Genomic DNA, 15,298 nt, shown 5'->3' on the forward strand with positions numbered 1-15,298 from the left:
ATTTCATGAACATTACTTAAATACAATACAGTGCTATTCTGGTTATTTATTGGAACAATAAATCTTTTTATTCATGGACTTTATAGCTACAGAACACATAAGGTCCAAGGTGACATTATTTATTGGCATTATTGATTAAACCCCTTCAGTTCAAGTGGCCAGGCAAACAGGCTAATAACTAGAATTCAATATATGTCAGAGCTTTGATAAATGTAAATTGTGGGCTGTAATAAATGGTGCCTATTGGTGAATTTTAATATCTATCAATAGCTTGACGAATTGTTAGTAATACCTTATCTCCTGAGGTCATCAACATCATCATCATCATGATCATCATCATCATCATCAGTAAGTCACTCTGGATAAAGGCATTTGTTAAATGGTGTAAATGTCAATAATATTAAGGCAAATTTACATACACACACACACACACACACACACACACAAGTAGGGAGTTGAATTAGTGATTTACATTTTTTTTTCAATTCCATAGTGTTCTAATCCTTTTGCTTAAAATAAATAAATAAATGAAGTGCCCGGCGATGGACTGGCATCCAGTCCAGGGTATACCCCGCCTTGTGCCCGATGCTCCCTGGGATTGGCTCCAGGTTTCCCCGTGACCCTGAAGAAGGAGTAAGCGGTAGAAGATGGATGGATGGATGGATAAATAAATAAATAAACTTATGGTTCTGTTGTCTGAAATGTTCTACAATATATTATCCAAATCTAGAAGGTCACTCTGTGTCATTCAATTAAATTCAACTTTATTTGTATAGCACTTTTAACAATGGACGCTGTCACACAGCAGCTTTACAGAAATATATAAATACCGGATATAAATGTTACGTTTATAAATGTATCCCTAATGAGCAAGTCAGAGGTGAAGATGGCAAGAAAAAACTCCCTGAGATGACATGAGGTAGAAACCTCAAAAAGGGAACCCATCCTCATCTGGGTGAAACAAAATAGCGCAATTATAAATCATTTCTCTTCTATAGCTGTAGACGATATAGTCAAAAAGTGCAATTGTGTAACCAGGAACCTATGAGCTTGTGACCAACGTATGAATATGAGCATCAGAGTGATTTCCAAAAGCATTATAGTTTTAACTTAAAAACTATTGTATCGAACTGAAGTTATTAACTTTTCAATGATGGAGACTTGAGAGCAAAACAGTTTTCAGCAAATGCAGTCTTAAGGCTAATCAAGGAGGAACATCCACTGCCACATCCACAGCCTGACACAACCGTCACTGAATGGCTCTGTGAATCTACAACACTGGGCTCATAACAGTTAGCCCATAGTGTCGCTTCATACCATTTTGTGTGTTCTTCTTATGACCACTAGTGGTGTTGCTGCGCTCAGTTTCAGAGAAAAAGAAACAATAATCCTCTTTAAAACATTTGTTATCAATAAATAAGATGATGGCGCCAAAAAAGAAACCTTGAGAAAACAGAGGGGCTTCACCCCATTAATACAATCCGCCCCTGGCTGTAAATTAAAAAGAATGCTTCATGGATAGTTGGGGGTCCCCAGACCCCAATTTGAGAACCACTGCCATATGGCACCCAACCCTTTTTTTATGTAAAATATTAGAAATAAGGTTATTTTTTGCACTATGTGATGGACTGGTATCCCAGTCAGGGTATTCCATTGTTCCCAGTAAAGTCTCTGGATCCACTGCAACCCTGATCCAGTGAGAGGGTATTTTTGCTTAGGATAGAGTTCTCTGCAAAAGATTGCATCCCTTGTGGTTTCCAGATAGAAAAAAAAACAAAGGAAAATGTACATGAGTAAACGCTTGATATCCTAATAAAAACAATTCCAATAAGTTAAAAATGAAATGTGTTTGTATCCCACAACAACTCGACCCCTTGATCTCCAGGCGTTATGTGAAGAAAGCAGATCATTTCTATTTAATTCAGGTTAACCCTTTCTCATAGTACATTAGCATTCCAGCAGAATGGAAATCAACTTTATCTGACATTTTCAGTCAGTATATTACTTTATCACCGCAAGTCTTTAAAAAGATTAGTCAGGACACTGTTGGGTTGCTGTGTGTAGAGTATCGCGACTCTGTGTTTAGCTGCTGGTGAGCAGGGCGATGGGAAATGGAAGAGGTGTGAGCCCCTTGCTGGGCAAACAATTCACACCTCTCCACAATAACATTGGTACAGAAATAAAACAGACTGTCTATCTTCATTAACCATTACTGTGGAGTGTGATACAAATAAATTCAATGCTGAACACGGGCACCCCCAAAACAGGCAGAAGTTCCATTTTTTGGCCTCTGGTAAAAGAGTTAAGCCTATCTAGCAGAAATTTCCTTAGCAGTAGTTACCTGACTGACATTGACTTACAGTGTCACAGGAATTTCATTTACAGGTTTTAAGCGACCTTGTCATTCACAAACATCTGCTAGCAAAATTTATCTACTGTATCATGGCAGGTTGTTTCCTGCTCATCTTCTCTGACAGAATGACAGACACTAAATTTAACTTACGTGTTTAAAAATATAAGTATAAAATAGATTTAACCTAATTTAACAACCATTAAAACTAATAGACTAAATTATAAAACACTGGAGATAATGCACAGGCCAATCGCCTGGTTATCATCATTAACTTGGCTACAAAGACCATTATGATGCCAGGGTATGGTCCTTTATCATATAACAGCACACACCATTGGCAAACATGCTGTGGGAAAATAACCATTACGCAGTGATTTACATAGACTTCAGAGCCTTAGCAGCTTTTAATGTGGCTTTTTTTTTTTTTTAACAGAAAACACTGACACTCCATTAAACTCTCCCTCCATGGGCAGAGACAGGTGAACATGTCTTTGTCTCATATGACCAGGCATCACTCATTAACTTGTGTATTTATTCAGTGTTACTTTTAAATTAAAGAGATTAGACACCTAAAATAGGTTTTTATATATATATATATATATATATATATATATATATATATATATATATATATATATATATATATATATATATATATATGAAATGGAGGAAATGGTCATATACTGTATGTCCTCGTTGCATATTCCCATAACTACACAAGCGGTCATTATCCATGTCTATCTTGGAATTTGGTGGCTGTTGTTAAGGTTCTTCGGGCTACATGTCATAGAATTTACTTTTGAACATGGAGATTTGGTTTTCTCTGATTAATACCATTTGGGGAAAGTAAGCATTTAATACAGCCTGTGGTACAATTATTCAAGTAGAACTTTGTACTTTACAGTTACCTTTATATAGCGCTTTTCTAGTCACTCAAAGCACGTTGAATGTCTAGAAAAGCGCTATATAAAGGTAACTGTAAAGGGGAATTTAATAAACCACCACTAGTGTGTAGCATCCACCTGGATGATGTGACGGCAGCCATAGTGTGCCGGAACACCCACCCATCCTGGGATTTTTAATGACCACAGAGAGTCACAACCTCGGTTTTGTGAGTGCAAATACAAATCACAAAACACTAAAACACAACTTCGATCCCGAAATGCTGTGCTGTTTTTACAGTATAGTGTCACTATACTGGGGCATTAGGTCCCCACGCAGACCACTGGGTGAGTGCCCCTTGCTGGCCTGACTAATACCACTTACAGCAGTAACCTTAGTTTTCCCCAGGAGATCTCTCATACAGGTATTGGCCAGGCTCAATCCTGCTTAACTTCAGTGGGACAACAGACGAGAACTGCAGGGAGATATGGCTCTGGTGTATGCTTGCTATTATATGTACTTAAGTATCAAAACTATTTAAGTGTCAAAGTTTTTTTTTAAATACAATTTAAAAAAAGTTAGAATCTTTTTATGTTGCTCTACATGTTTTATACCCACGAAAGCAAGTTTGCTTGGTCTCAACAAAATTTCCAGGCCCATTACATCTTAAAAACAGAACAAAAGCCGTGACACACTTTTACTTCAATATACTACTTTTTTTTAATATTTAATATAAATTTTTTTTAATAATCCACTATAATCTATTGTACACTCCATAATCCCCTTTCCCCATCCCAATCTTTGCAATATTTTACAACAGAAACAGTTCTGTATATTGAAGATACACTCTCTGCAGTTTCCCGTTCCCTTTGTTTGCCATATCCTATGTTTGCAAAAAAAAAAAAAAAAAAAAAAAAAAAAAAATGGATTAGATTTCATTTCGATTATGTGCTTTAAAACAAGATCTCAGTGTCCATTGACTATTTTTATACCAGTCCAAAGAAATCATGCGCCGAATTGTTTTTCCCACCTTGCTCTAAAACGAGCAAAATATTGCATTAAAAAAGCAACCCTGGAAATACCGAGTGAAAGCAAAAGTCATTTTGCAGATTTGCAACTAGTATTTGGAGCTATCCATGATTCCCTCTATGTTGACTACAGCCCCAGTCCCACTGAAAAGAAGCAAACCTATAGCATGATGCTGCCACCAGCATGCTTCACAGGTGTTTAATACAGTGTTTATGAATGCTACTCAACTACTCTGTTGATAAAATAGTTCAAATTATTATTTTTTTTAAAAAGATGCAAAGTTACCACCTCGCTTCTACCTTATGTTGCATCACCTTTCGACATTGACAGGTTTAAATAGGACAAATTGATTCTGCAAGGCCTGAGGCATCTGCCACTTAATGTGCCACTAAATTGCTCATATAATGAGATTTGAGGAGGCTGTCATTTGACCTACCACAGTTTGTGTCTGACCTGTCACTTCACTTGATAAAGCTTGACTGCATGGCCCATGGCTACAGCAAGCAACCACTTTACCTGTCCGTTGTAGTCAAATCAACCTGCCATGGCTAATGGGTAATATAGCAATTAACTTTGTGGGATTTTCACATGTTGACCGTGGACTGTAGCTAACCACTGGCATGACATTAGGCTTTACATTAAATGCAAAAAGCAATGGGGCTTTTAACACAGTTCATTTTGCAATTTAGTTTGGCTGGGACCTAGTGAACGTAATAACGATATTAAAAATTCAGTCACTTCTGAGTGACAACAAAATGTGGAAGAAATGACCATATTAACATGGTAATACATGTGGTATTTACATCCCAAACCCCATCCCCCCGACCCTCCCTATCCACCCACCCCCCGCCCCCGGGACAAATTTCTATAGCATTTCAACTGTATTGACTGTATGAGTGTATGACGACGCATAACCTTTGAAATTGGATGTACTGTAATATTTGAAACCTATTAACACAGAGGGCAAGTGCAAACAAAAACAGGAAGCATTGAGGAAGTAATTAAAGTGGGATGCCAGCAGGGTCATAAATAGTTATACAGACTCTGGAAAGTAATAAATAAATTCGAAACAAGGGTGGACCTACTTTTTTTTTAAAATTATGTCATTTAGGGTGGCAGCACATTTGCAGCGTTTAGTCCTTTTGAATCAAATCCTGGTGCATTTCCATCTTGGTCTTGATTTGGTTCATTTAGGATGATGAGAATACTTGGATGCCTAGACAACCGGTCCGATACAGTTTTTCTGTGTGATTTGTATCATTTGTATCAAATCAGGTTCCACAAATAAGTATAACAGTTTTAAACACAAATATAGTAATAGCAATGTGTCATTTGCAGTGGGAATGTGCTATTTAAATGATGAATTTACTAATATAAATGGCTTTGCTTGATAAATTACACAACATAAAAATGTGTTGCAGTTTTCTGTCAAGCATTTGTGTTTTATCCTATCCATCCATCCATCCATCCTCTATACCGCTTATCCTTTTCAGGGTCACAAGGAACTTGGAGCCTATCCCAGGGAGCATCAGGCACAAGGCAGTGTACACCCTGGACAAGGCACCAATCCATTGCAGGGCACACAATCACATACACATTCACACACTACGGACACTTTAGACAGATATGATTTTAAATATGATTAAGGACTATTTGGGATGGGCATGTGGGGCACAACAGCAGCATGTCTCAGTTACGTGCTGGTTTTTCTTGCGTGAGGAGCACTATTCATTCCAGCGATGCTGTTTGATGGAACCACAATATGTCATGCTGAAATGTATGTTTTGGGCTGTAAATATATTCAGACAACTATTATTTTAAAGGCTTCGCATTCAAGACAGACATGTTTGCATTTTTCAACCAATGTGTCTTTTGTGCACCTAACATGACTTAAATATTAAATATTTAAGCAAATATTAAAGCAACTTAAGTTAAAGCAATTTAAGTTAAATATTTGAGTTAAATATTTAAGTAACTTTTTCATCTGATTGATTTTTAATTGTCACTACATCTCATTGTTTTTTTGGGTTTTTTTTTTTTTTTGGAAAATATAACCGGTATAAAGAACAGGTATAAATTAAGGAATGTTTATTATTAAATGTGTAGTGAACTGATCAATGTTTTATTGATCAATCAATCATTTTTAACGTATTTTATTGCAACAACATCTAATCTAATCACTCTAATTAGGCTCTTGTGGCACACCACATATATAGGTTTTGCAGTCAATACTAGCACTGTCTATGAGTCTTTTGTCTATAGACTTAACAGTTTCATCCTCCGAGTTTACCTGCTTTTAATTAAGTATTCACTTAGAGGCCATTTGTTTCAGTCTGTGGCAATAATAACGATTAAACTGTAATAAAACATAAGAAACCTTCAGTCAATTTACAACATTCGACTGTCAGCGTATTCATGAAGAAATGCTCATATCTGAACACCGGTGACATTGAATGCTTAAACCTTTTTAAAAGTGCACTGTTAAATTTTGCTTGGTAATAGTAGTAGTAGTGCATTTAATAATATTACTGGAACTGAAATACAGGGTGTTTACAGCATTATGAGGCACAGCTAAAATTACAACGGCACATTGTAAATCATTACAGCATATTCTTTTGATCTATTATTAGATTAAAATCTAATGTAATTTAATATTACTATAATAATACTTTTTTTAAAAGTGCATTTCACGACACTCAAGGTCACTTCATAAAAATAACATCCAAATACAATTCACAAAACACTAAAACACAATATTATATATATAAATTTATACATATGCATATATATACATTATTCAATATTATACATAAAACACATATTATAATCAAGTATTATGTAACCATGTCACAGAGAATATACAAGCCTGAAGAAATGAGTTTTTAAAGAACTTTTGAATCCTGAAATAGATTCACAGTTGTGGATGTGATGGGGAAGTGAATTCCAGAGCTTAGGGGCAATGTGAGTAAAGGCTCTTCCAACCATGGTGGTAAAGTTCATGTCCGTAATTGCTAGTATAAGTTCCCTGCAACTGCAGTTGCCAGCCAGTTTTACTGCAGCCATATTACTCAGACGCTCATTAATTACTGAACTCAAACTGCTTTCAGACATGGGGGACTCAAAGTCTTGTAAATCCACTCTAATTAGGCCTCAGAAAAAGCACAAGTATTTATTTAAATTTGGAAACCTACACGGAGTTCCATTTTCAAAATCGCCTCCACTCCAAGTGCAAAATGAAAATTGTGAATAATCAATGAGCATATGCCTCACTCTTGTCTGGGTTTTATTACTAAAAAAATAAGTTTGCCGTTACTTTCTGTCTGAAGACACACCTGAAAAAAATTCATACCCATCCACACTGACCCACTCGATTCATCAGGGGAGCCTTCAGTCTGCAGCAGAGGTTGTTAAATCCAGTTCTTGGCTTTCATGTCAGACATTGAGCCTGTCCAATGCACCCGACCCAACTCCCGAAGGGTTAATAAACATCTGATGAGCCGCTTAGTTGTGAAACAAATCTTTGTTGTCACAGGGACTATATCTGAGAAGCACTGGGCTACAGCACTAAAGCATTCAGAAGTGATCGTGGCTATGCTCTACTCCCTTCACAGTGAGATCTCACAATATGCCACTTCATGGCGTATGAGTTGAATGTTTTGGAATGGACTACAAAGTCATTTCTCCAAGGTGAAGTCAGTATTTTACTTTCACCCAATCACTGACAAGGATATCAGTTTGTACAGGCAAATGCACGACGCCCATGCTCAAGCTGATATCAATTTCAGGTTGCAGTTAAGAGATTGCAGTAACTCGGAATATATTATTCTCAATGAACAGATAAGGTGTTTAAAACAGGAAACGTGCTGCTCCTTTTTTGTTGTCTTTTTTGTTTTTGTTCATTGAAGAAAGCTTGCCACAAACGTTCAGAGGGCATTTACTCACTGCAAATTGTCTGAGGCAGTGGCAAAACCATGACTCAATATATCGATATTCAGAGTAGCACTACTTTCTACTCATTTGTGGCCCCATCCATTTACTTTAATTCAGCACAAAAACAGAGCCTTTAGCCTTTAGCCTTAGACCACAGCCTTTAGTTTTTCCATAGCGTCAACACAAGTTGAAATGAATCAGATATGCAAAGCAGGATCGACAGTTTGTTTGTTGTTTGTTTGTTTTTTCAGGCATACTATACTATACTATACTATACATGCAAGCTGCTCCACATTCATTAGTATGATTTACTGTTGTTATTATTGCTTTATTAATTATGGCATATACTTGTGTTCGTTCTCTCTTTTTCAACATCACAATTCAAAATGCTCTGCTGTGAACTAGTTAGACACACAAATATGATGCATAATACAAAAATAATATACAAAATACCCTGAATTTATTTTACTGGGGTACAGTGACTTAGTAGTTACCAAGTTTGTCCCACACCTAGAGGGTTGGGGGTTTGAATCCCTCCTCCACCCTGTATGCGTAGAGTTTGTATGCTTTGGGGTTTTACTCCCCAGTCTAAAGATATGCGCTGTAGGCTGATTGGCATTTCAAAATTGTCTGTAGTGTGTGAAATTGAGTGGGATTGTGCCTTGTGATGGGTTGGCACCCCATCCAGGGTGTCCCCTGCATTGCTCCCAGAGTTCCCTGGGATAGGCTCCAGGATCCCTGCAACCCTGTGTAGGATAAGCAGTACAGAAAATGGATGGATGGGTGGATTTTTTTACTTGGTAAAAGCTGCTTTGATGCAAGCTGTTATTTGGGAAGAATTTTAACCTTTCCCCTTTCAATTTTAGCATTCGTGAAGAGGTAGTTTTATTGAGAGAAAAAAAAGCAGTTCAACACAGGAAATTAATTTGTTTCTGGTTTCACTTGACGTTATATCACATAACACCCACTCTCTGTAAAACATGTTTTTTCTGTGCCACCAAGCCACATATTCAGGCCAGTAATTTAAAGCCAGTGTAATTGGTTCTTCCACAGCCTTGACCTGAAACTTCAACATGTCTCCATCGGTCATATCTGCGGATGTTTCTGTTGCTGTGGATAGAAAGGTGAAACTTCCTGAAGGTTCAATAAATATCCCAATAGTATTCTTGTTGGCACACAAACATTGCCTGTAGACAACATTCATTTAACTATTATTGTTAAATATTCAACATTCGATGATTATTACTATTCCCAGTTGATAACTGACAATTTGAAAATGTTTGGCTGAATGAATAAATGTATGACGTGTCATTTTAAATGAAAATGAACAATCCTAACTGACTAAAGTGTAATCTTACGAGTGATTATTTAATGAGATTTAAGTGCAGCACATTGATGCCTCCATGTGTGTCATTTATAAACGTTCATTATTCATATACTTTTTCTCCCTGATTAAAATGCGAGATGAGCCAATCGAAACAGTCTTACGAACTCTCTGATGCTAACCGACACCGCCTCCTCTCACAGGGCTCTAGGGACTAGATGGATATCCTGCTTTCTGTCAAGGTAAATGGAGAATGTTTTGAGTTCATTCATATGAAATAATGTCTATTTAATAAAATATTTAGCCCAAAAATGGTCAAAAGTGACACCGTTGATTTTCAGGTCACAGAGAAAAACAGGGGAAACATTTTGACCTAAAAAGACTAGATAGATCTACAAGAAAGGGATAGATTTAACACTTTAGAAATATCATTAATGGTGATAATAATTAGAAAGTGATTAAACACTCTTGCGCCAGTCCAGACTCATTCCAACACTTTAAAATAGCAGATCAACCGAGAAAATGTCAGCTATGTGGACAAATCTGCAGAATCACCTACAATTCACCATCCAAACTGACCAAAATTTGCCACTGCCAGCAAACAGTTCCTGACTACACAGCCGATAATATTATTATGCCTCCCCTACTTTCCTTAATCAGTAGTGGATGATTAAATTGTTTATTGTGATTTTTTATTGCTAAATCTTACACAGATCAAATATTGACAAAGCAATATTGCACAATCCTACTAACTAGCATGGGTGAGAGCAGTGGTTCTTAATTCCAGTCCTGTGGATCCCCTGCCTTGTGCAGTTTGAGTTCTCTTTTAGTTCAATGTTTGTTTATTTGTTGGTTGGTGATTTATTCACTTATTCATTTATTTATTATTTTATTTATTTTTCAGGTCTGAACTTTATTTATTTGTTCGTTTGGTTGATTGGTTGGTTTGTAGGTTAGTTGGTTAATTCATTAAATAATTATTTTATTTATTTATTCATTTTGCAGGTCTGAACTTTATTTAATTATTTTGGGGTTTTTTTGGTTGATTGGATCGTTTGTTGGTTAGTTCGTTTATTCATTTATTAATTTATCTATTTTGCGGGTCTGAACTTTATTTATTTATTTGGTTGGTTGGTTGTTTCATCCATCCATCCATACATCTTCTACCACTTACTCCTTCTTCAGGGTCACAGGGGAACCTGGAGCCTATCCCAGGGAACATCGGGCACAGGGCAGGGTACACCCTGGACAGGGTGCCAGTCCTGGTTGTTTCATTTATTCTTTTATTTATTCATTCATTTATGTATTTTGAAGTTCTTGCCAAACTGGGGCTGTGGCACTGTAAATTATTCTGGAAGCAAAAAGCCAAATGGTTTTATGCTATACAGCGTGTGTGTGTGTGTGTGTTCTACAATTTTTGTATATACTTTTTTATTTTTCATAGCTATTTCAAAACTTCTTATTCTGGTTATACACTAAAAATGACAGCTGTCTTCTGAAGAGTCTTTATTTTGGACACATTTGTGACGTGTTGTCTTTCTCGACAAAGCCCATAATTCTGTTCCCCAAAAAACATGACAGCAAGAACTGTCACTCCAACTGAGAAGCATGTGTACAATCTGTCTCAAATTTGTCCAAAATATAGGAAGTCTTTGAGGAACAGAATTGTGTGTTACATTCGATTGTTTTATCTTGTTTTCACTGTAACCTGTTTATCAGCTTCCAGTGGCGTATGTCAAATATCACAATGTCATGACAATAATCTGATAAGAATGAGAACCCTTAGAGGAACAGTGTGTTTTTACAAATCTAACAGAATTAGTCTCTGTTATTCATGAAGCCTGAAATGAGTACAAGGAGTGACTACTGGAATATTGGTTTATACTGAATGGCGTGTATACTGTTGTTAGATCAGGCTCTAACTATGTATTACAAATGAATATCATTATAATGCACTCTTCTGAGTGATGTCACAAAATATATGTGTTTTCCACGTAACAGAATATCATCACTCGCCTGTACTTAAACAGCTGGAACACCTCACATAAAAACAAAAAAATCTAACATTCTTGTTACATTTGTACATTTTCCTAGCCTGGATTGTCTGTACTCAGGTTGGTGTGTTTTATGTTGACAAAAAGAAACTATTACAACAATGAGGCTCCAGGCACAAAAATACACTGCATATACAGCAAAGAAATCCGATAAATTGTAACTTTTTTAAAATATTTTTTTATTAGAGCGTCAGTTTGTGAGTGATGACATGATGGTGCAGCTTGTCCTCACAGCTCCAAGTCCCCTATGTTCAGTCCTGAGTTCTCACTGGTCAAAAATACGCAGGACGGTGGACTGGATACGCTAAATTGGCTGCGTGCGTGTAGATGGCATCCTGCCACGAACTGTTATCACATTCGGAGGTAAAAAGAGCAGTGAGGGGGGATGGAAAGAAGCTTGTTGTTTATGTCTAAACTGATAACTGGATTTAATATTAACGTTTAACTTTAAAAAATTCATAATTATGGTCTGTTTCATCTAATTTCGATATACAGTGTATACACAGTCCTATGAAGAAGTCTCCCTGCACATGCAAAAAAAAAATGCTGTAAAGCAAAGATACCTTCAGTGATGATGAAATTAGCTCTATAAGCAGTAATAAACTTAACAAAGTCAGTATTTGGTGTGGCAACCACCAAAGCAGTAGACTTGGGTACAATTTGTGCAGTTTTATAAGGAAATTGGCTGGTAGGTTTTACTGAGTTCTTTTTTTTTGCATGCAAAACCCAATAGCCTTTTTTTATTTGTCTGAAAAGTGGTTTGTTACAGAATACTGTACATTTCATTCTTTATTGACATGCACAAATTTTTTGTAACATTTCATTTTTTTTTTAAATAGTAATGTCTGGAAGTATTTGGAAAGGCATAAGTAAAAATAATAAACTTCTATTACATAATTTATATATGCATATTCATACAGTGTACTATACCATGACACCCATGTGTGGGCCTTCCCCAAGCTGTTGCCACAAAGTTGCTAAAATATCTTTGTATGCTGTAGCATTATGATTTCCCTTCACTGGAATTAAGGAGTCCAAACATGTTCCAGCATGACAGTACCCCTGTGCACGCACTGAGGTCCATGAAGACAGGGTGTGCCAATGTTGGAGTGGAAGATCTCGAGTGGCCTGCACAAAGCCCTGACCTCAACCCCACTGAACACCTTTGGGATGAACTGGAATACAGACTGCACCACAGGTCTCCTCACACAACATCAGTGCCTGACCTCAGTAATGCTCTTGTGGTTGAACAAGCAAGTCCTCACAGCCACACTCCAAAATGTTGTGGAAAGCCTTCCCAGAAGAATGGAGGTTATTATAAAAGAAAAGGTTGGGTGGGGGGGGTACTGACTCCATATTAATTATATCATATTAACAACAAGCACATCTAGGTTGTGACAGACAAGTGTCCACACACTTTTTGCCAGCCATATAGTGTGTATATACTCTATTAGGACATTTCATGGAAATTATATAAGGTACATAGGATGGTTGAATTGAGATGTAACATATTTAAATAAGGATAAATGTAAATAAGGGACTGGTAGGACATGCCAGAAGCTGATCCATCATTTAATTGTCAACAGAATCTACCTTAGTATGAATAATGAATAGAGAAATGTGTGTATGTCTGTGTGTGTGTGTGTGTGTGTGTGTGTGTGTGTGTGTGTGTGTGTGTTCCTTGGCATGCTGGTAATTTTACCAGCCAAAGTCTGGTGTGTTTCCTAGATCAATGGCAACAGATGCTCACCTGCAAAGGGAGAGAGAGAGAGAGAGAGAGAGAGAGAGAGAGAGAGAGAGAGAGAGAAGAGAGGTGGCTTTGTGTCCCATTTGTTTTCTGATCTGTTGCCTAGACCATTTTAAATTGATCACTTTTGTTGTGTCATTGCTTGGAAGTGGGGCTAATAGTCCCAGCCATCAATCATGTAATGTGGGCGGAGCTTAGGCTCCATACCCTAAGAGCTGTTATTGTGTAAGAAAAGTAGGGGCAGCCAAAAGCATCTTCATGTAGAGTCTTCAGTTAACAGAGACAGAAAAGAGGCTTTGTGCTGTGGCCAACTTTTTGCCTGACTTCTACACAAGGCAATAAACACTTCGAACACAGTCATGAAGAGGCACCGAGTCAACGAGAATTTATGAAAAATTCCTGTGGGAGTGTGAGACTCACCCAGCATCTGCTTCTGCTCCTCTGGAGGAACAGCAGCCAATATACTGTAGAGGCCATGAGAGGATCCTCACCTTGCACAGGCACAGCTGCCTGGAAACAATGACTAACATTATATTATTATTATTATTATAATTACTACAAAGAATTATCATTTTAGTATTATAAAGTAACAATATCACTTCACTTTTATTGGAATGGTGTCCATCCATCCATCCATTATCTTTACCGCTTATCCTACACAGGGTTGCCTATCCCATGGAGCTCGGGGCAGAAGCCTGGGGACACCTTTGACGGGTTGCCAGCACCACTGCACACACCAGAGTACCCGGAGGAAACCCCCGAAGCATTGGGAGAACATGCAAAATCCGGGCACACAGGACAGAGGTGGGAAATGAACCACCAACCCTGGAGGTGCGAGGCAAACGTGCTAACCACTAACTTTATTGGAATGGTGTGTTAAATCTTAATAATAAGTACACTGAATATTGTTATCATGCACACTTCATAACATTTGCTAAGAAAATGCTGAGCTTGTTTGGCATACTTGTGCGAGAAGACATTCTCGGTTATGAACATTAACAAGAACCGCATGAGGACAAGACTAAGTGACTCTCACCTGCGTGACATCTTGTGCAACAAAACCAGATTTTTGAGCCAGACCTGGCCTATTTACTGCAGTCCAGATCTCAGTATCACCCTTCACATTAGTGCAGGAAAGTTATTTGTTTAGTCTTCTGAGGTGAATAAATTCTAAAATCTCAGTGTATTGATTTTTTTTTTTTGTGATGATCAAAACCACAGTTTTGAATATGAGCTGAGTCTTTTTAATCCGTGTATATTTTGTTTTTGAATTGACAATCAAACTGTAATGTTTCAAATGAATATAAATATGTTTAATCTTCCCAAAAGTTTTTTTTTTTCCTGACAGACATTTTCTTCGTTTTATGTGGTCTTCAAATATGAAAGGCAGAGTGATTTTGGTAAAAACTTGTTTGGATTATTTGTGTCCTGTGTGAAGAAATGAAAAGCATGCCATTTGCAATAAAAATTTCATGAAATAGTTCATTTGCATTTAATGTTAATTGTTCAAAGAATGTCAGGCTGAATGGTCGGCCCCCACACATTTTCACCTCACCAAATCTGGCCCTATTTGCAAAAAGTTTGGACACCCCTGATTTAGGGAACTTGGTAAACTCTGTCCTATTTAGAAGGTTGCATAAAGAAAGCTGTCTCCTATGTAAGAAATCATTGCAGGTTAAAGGGACAATTCACCCAAAAATTAAAATTCTGCCATCAATTATTCACCCTCATGTCGTTCCAAACTCATAAGACTTTTGTTCATCTGTGGAACACAAATGAAGACATTTTTAATGAAACCTGGGAGATTTTGGTCCCTCCATTTACAGTCCATGTAACCAAAACTTTCAAGCTCCAAAAAGTTCATAGTAAAAGTAATCCAGGTGACTCCAGTGGTATAATCCTAGTTTTATGAAGTGATATAAATGCTTTGTGTGTGCAAAAAAAAACTAACTAAAATTAAGTCTTTATTTACAAAATAT

Source organism: Ictalurus punctatus, chromosome 3, assembly GCF_001660625.3.
Source record: "Ictalurus punctatus breed USDA103 chromosome 3, Coco_2.0, whole genome shotgun sequence".
Classification (NCBI taxonomy): Eukaryota; Metazoa; Chordata; class Actinopteri; order Siluriformes; family Ictaluridae; genus Ictalurus; species Ictalurus punctatus.